Raw genomic sequence first — 6000 nt, forward strand, 5'->3', positions numbered from 1 at the left:
GCCGTGAAGTAACAGTTGAGTACAGAGGCTGTGAATCTACTTTGGCATCAGTGCATCTCCGAGGTGCAGAGTAGATAACGTTATCGGCCTGACCAGAGGGGGCGCTGCTGAGTGAGGAGGCAGCTCTGTTGGAAAGTATAGACGACTTCACTCCACTCATCTTCAGTCTGGAAGAAAAAAAGAGCTCAAGGTTTATTTCTCATAGACTTTTAGTCTTAATAACATTTTTTTCCTTTACATACATTTCTTACTTTGCTCAGAGGACGGGATGCTGAGGCAGTGGCTACGCTATACACAACAAAGGTTTGGACTGAAGGAGATCTGCTCTGATCCTCTCTGATCTCCTCATACAGCCGTGTGGTCTGCAGCAGAAGAAGAAGACAGGTTTGGTTTGTATTAATATCAGCTGGTTTCACAAACATTAACGATGCTCAGATGTCACAAATTCACTTAAACTCACCTCTGTGACATCAGCACCCTCGGTTTCCTCAGGATGTTCTGAAAAACACGAGGATCATTAGAATAAGTAGAGGAGACCAGGCATGGTTGACCTTTCTGCCTGCAGCTTGGAGCTCCTTTAAAATAGTGCTTTCAAAATGTGATGCAAACTAATGACACGTGTCTGCTATTAAATGGTGCAGCTGTTACCTCTGCAACACAAACAGAAAATACATTCATCTCAAACACAAGGAGTGAAATGTTACAGTTAACCTCGTAGTCTGGGTTAGTTGTAACATACACATGAAATCTAACATCATGAAATAAGGATTATGACAAAAACTTAAGGTATTAAATACTTTTTAATCAACACTTAAATGACTCTTTAACATAATTGGAACGTGTCTATTTCAGTGTGTGTGTGTGTGTGTGTGTGTGTGTGTGTGTGTGTGTGTGTGTCACTTTCATTTAAACGTAATAATACAACTGAACAAACATCCACCTGCATCTTATAAACTTAGTATTTAACTTTGTGATAAATCATGACGTGAACTGTGACAACATTTAATGTAAAATGAGACGAGCAATGATGAAGCATCACATTTTAGTTTGACATGTAATGTAGTTTCCACCTGTAGATTAATCTCATGTGGTTTTATCACTGTGAAACAAGATCCAAAGAAATGCTGAAGTTTCCATTGTTTTAACATCCACTAACAGAGGAGGGACCAGGGCTGGTTGATGGTGTAACAGTCTGAACATAATTTGGTCAAATTTAAACTATTGTGAAGGCACACTGAGTCTCTGCCTGAAACATTAGGGAACATTATTCATCTTTAAAATAGACCAGCTGAGTACAAACTGCACATAGTTTGAGAGAATATTTGTTTCACATGTGAAAGCTTGTTTGAGGCACATTAACAGTCTTAATGTTTGTTCGAAATGGTTTCAGATGTTCACCTTTGGGTTTAGAGGCTCTTTTCTTGCAGAGTATCAGCACAGCCACGGAGAACAGGAGCACGAAGATGAACAGAGTCAGACCCACGTACAGCGGCACACCTGTTGTAGATTGAACAGTAGAAACAGGTTTGTGGTCTACAGCAACAAACATTGTTTAGTTTGACATTACATTTACAGGACCAGTCAAAAGTTTGAATCCACCTCCTCATTCAAAGGTTTTTCTTTATTTCCATTTATTTTCTACTTTGTAAAACAATAAGAGAAACATCAAAACTATAAAAAACACATTTAATATCATCATGTAGCAACAAAGAAAGTATATTGTGTAAATTTCAGATTCATCATATTAGCCACGTTTTGCTTTGCTCACTCTTCATTCTCTCAGCCAGCTTTATGATGAAGGCACCTGAGATGTTTTTCTAACAGTCTTGAAGTTCCCACATATGCTGAGAACTTGTTGGCTGCTTTTCCTTCACGCTGTGGTCCGGCTCATCTCAAACCATATCCATTACAAAGCTAACTCTAATCTGAGCTGCTGTTAATTGCTGCTTTTGAAGCTGTTAACAGTAATGAATGTATCTTCTACAGCAGAGGTAACTCTTGGTCTTCCTTTCCTGCACTCTTAGCAGCAGAAGAGCCTTGAGGAACCTTTTGGGTTCCTCCTCATTGCCACTGTGGAGGAACCTTCTCAGCTCAATGCAGAAATGACAATAACGTGAATCTTCAATCTTGTTAATAGAAAATCATTCCAGGTGACGACTTCATGAAGCTGGTTATGATATTGACAATTATTGTACTGCTACTTTGAGGACCTTAAAATATGAAAGATATTTGGAGGGTTTTGTTCATTAAAGTAAATGTACTGAACCTCCATCTGTTGTTGTCTCAGTTTGCTTCTGTTCAGACTGTTCAGTGGTTTCAGTGGAAGATGATGAAGATGTGGAGCTTCTTCTGAAACTCTGCGTTGTTGGTGTTATTGGTATTGGTGGTGGGGCAGGTCTGACAGTCGACTTTGGTTTTGAAGGGGGCGGAGCTGTGAACAATAAAAAAGAAACACACTGATGCAAAATAAATCCTGATGAGAGAAATAAAATGCTCCTTTAGCTGACCGGCTGCTTATAAAAACAATGGCAACATTACATTTAAATGTTCAGTTTATTATCTTTCATTCCTAAAAACACTGAGACAGTAAATGAACACTGACTGTATCAATCTTCACAGTGATTATTAGACCAAATATCAGGTTATTAAAATATCAGCTGCAGTCAAAAAAATGTTTCCTCTGACCTCCAGACACATGAAGAAACATTTTCATGACTTTCAGTAGAAACTCACCATCTGTGACGATGAGCTCAAACATCTGGTATGGACCCAACTGGTAATTGGACAAACCACACCAATAATGTCCAGAGTCAGATTTGCTCAGCTGTGTGATGGTCACATCCAGACGACTTCCTCTACTTGTGGTTTCATATTTCATGCTGTATCTGCCATTTTGAGCTCTGCCACCATACGTTGTCAGAATGTATCCTTTACATTTGACCGTACAGAAGTACTTCCAGTGTGAAGTCCTACCAAATAAACATGGAACTGTGACACTTTCTCCTTCAGTTCCTGTATAAATGGGGATTTGTGCATTGATGAGACCAATGTTTCCATCCTGCAGCACTGTTGGAAAACAAATCAACAATCAATAATGAACATTTCCACACTGATCCACAGAGTCACACTGGGAGCTGCCCAGTTCAACCAGTCTGTGATTTGACTTGATTTATTCTGTCAGGAAGGACTCGATGGATGCAGCATAAACTCTCACATTTTTCTGATGATTTGATTCAGTTTAAATATTTTAATTTACATCTTTGTCCTCATTCATTTGTCTTTTATTTCTCCAGATGTCTTTTTATAATGTTTTGTGTTTCTTTTACATCTTTTCTCAATACCTTTCCTGCTTTATTTGAAGCACTTTGAATTGCCTGTTACTGAAAAATGTTATACAAATAAACTTGTCTTCCAGTAAATTATTTTTCTGAGTTTCTCCACATGACAAGACACAGGGGTGGATTGGCCACTGGGAGTACCGGGATTTTTCTCGGTGGGCCGATCAATAATGGGCCGATGGTTGCCCGTTTTTTACTTTTGATTTGTTTATTTATTTTTTGCTGCTCCTTGCCATGGTAACTCTCCCGGCCCAGAGCAGAGACATGCACCGGCCCACAGAGCTCCGCTGCAGCCTGCAGACACAGCAGAGGCCCATTGGCTTGTCTGTCTAAAGAATACCTGGCCCAATGGCCCTATGATAGGCTACAGAGACCCAGGAGTCTCACCCACACATGTTCTAGACCCCCCCCCCCCGCCCTTTTTCAATCACCTTTAATGACAAGCACCTTTAATGACAAGCAGTCATGATGAGAGAGCGAGTCAGAGAAACAACAACACACCAGCACACGAACAATAAAGCGAGAATTACAAAATGGAGAAAAAGAAAAAAGGCGGAGCTGAAAAACGGAGAAAAGAAAAGAAAAGCTCTCACAACCGACGCTGCTAGGAACAAAACACTGTCAGAAATGTTTGCTGCTGTGGCCAACGTAGCCAGAGCTAGCAGCAGTGGTTCCTCTCAGCAGCAGGTGAGTAAGAGTGAGGCTCCCGCTGCCATGGTGGTGCAGCAGCAGGTTGAGGAAGACTCTCCACCATGTGGAAGTGGTGATACAGTCTTAAGCAGGTGTGATCCTGGCAGCATGGTGTGGATAAACACTCATTAAATGTTCAGAATGGTTACTGTCTATGAACTTTACTTAACATAATAAATAGCAAACTCTGCATAGTGTGGTGTCAGGGCCGGCCCGTGGCATAGGCAGTATAGGCAAATGCTAAGGGCGCTGTCCATCCAGGGGGCGCCACAAATGGGGGAAGAAAAAAATGTAACTTCCACTATTCTTAAAACTACTTGGTATCATGTCTTAATATGAAGATAATAAGCCCACATTAATTTAACTGCATCGCAAAGCCTGTTAAATAGGAATACTAATAATAATGATGATGACACGTTACTTTCCTAAGACGCCCCCCCCCCCCCCCACACTAATTAGACTGTACCTGCTACCTGGGGGAGGATGGTCGTTGACCCCAAGGCAAGCTCGACAACAATATGTCATAACGTCCCAAACTGTCTGGTGCCCAGGGGAGGAAAAAAAGAAAAGAAGAGGAGGAAAAACGAGACAAAGACAGAGGTAACGTTACAATAAAGATGATGTCATGACATTATTTGTCTGTTGCAGAACGACGATAACGTCGTTAACCATTAGCATAACATGGTTTGTTGTTAAACTGTTAGTTTTAACGCCAGTTAATGTTATGGAAGAGCCTAAGTTGTTATGGAAAATAGTAATGTAACTACTCCCACCTTACTTCCCAGCAAGCACATTTTGGTTGAAAAGACGTTGAAAATTGGTTGAAAAGTGAACGTTTTTTTTACCGGCTATATGGAGACGTTTATTCAACTTTCACATATAAACCATATTTTCACCGGGAATTGCTGTATAGAAAATTCCCAGCTTATTTAGTGTGCAGACATAGCCTATATAGTTTCATATTTATGATATTTTATTCAACATTAAATGCTTTGAAATTACGTTTTGTTTAGACGTCATTTCACCTCCTCTCATTTATAGAAAAAACGTCAAAATAATCAATAGAGCTACAACTGAGGTAATTATCAACCGACATCAAACAATGTGTGTTTTGTGACATGTTGATGTTGTAACCGTTTTCAGACGGTTGAAAAGACGTTCAGACCTCATATCAACCTGTTTTTAACCGGAAATCAAACGTTGAAATTACGGTTTGTGCTCGCTGGGTTTCCTCAGGGTAATGTGTAAATATTAGATCTATTCAGCATTTTTATTAACATCTGGTTAGCTAAGGTTTTCTTAGCTTGTAATAGTCAATCAAAATGCTATTCCTTTTCCACCCTTTTATTATAGTTGTAAGCCTAGCTGTATGTTGTGTTACAGTTCATATTGTCTAAAGTGTGTTTATAGTGTTAAACTTTACATCAGTGTTAAAGTGCACATAATTCATGTTATAGCTAGCATAATTTAGCATTCCCACATTCTATATTATACTGCAGTTTACTACTTATTTGCATTCTGCTAATCAGCATTTTGTTGTAATGACAATAAAATTGAATCTTATATAGTTTGCATATCAGAAAAAGTACATTGTATATTATACATGTACAGTATAGTGAACATCATGCATGTATCTCTTAGATTTTTCATTTATATTATTTCATTTCATTTTATTCTTGAAATCATATTATGTATCATATCATATTTATTATTAGACTGGTGTCACATACTCCTCTTCTCTCTTCAGATGCGCTGTTGAGGTTTCTCAGTCCCACTCCTGCAAATCTTGGGCCACCTACAGCATCAAGCGCTCCTCCTGTTGCCTCCACCTCAGCAGCACAACCCAGCAGTGATGCAGCAGCATGTCACTTGTTTACACTTTTTATTTTGTGGGTATTTAAATCTTATACTTTATGTAAGCTATTTATATTATATTTCATATATTCATATCATATTTTTTTGTATTTCTTTC

This window comes from Scomber japonicus, chromosome 4 (assembly GCF_027409825.1).
Source record: "Scomber japonicus isolate fScoJap1 chromosome 4, fScoJap1.pri, whole genome shotgun sequence".
Taxonomy (NCBI): domain Eukaryota; kingdom Metazoa; phylum Chordata; class Actinopteri; order Scombriformes; family Scombridae; genus Scomber; species Scomber japonicus.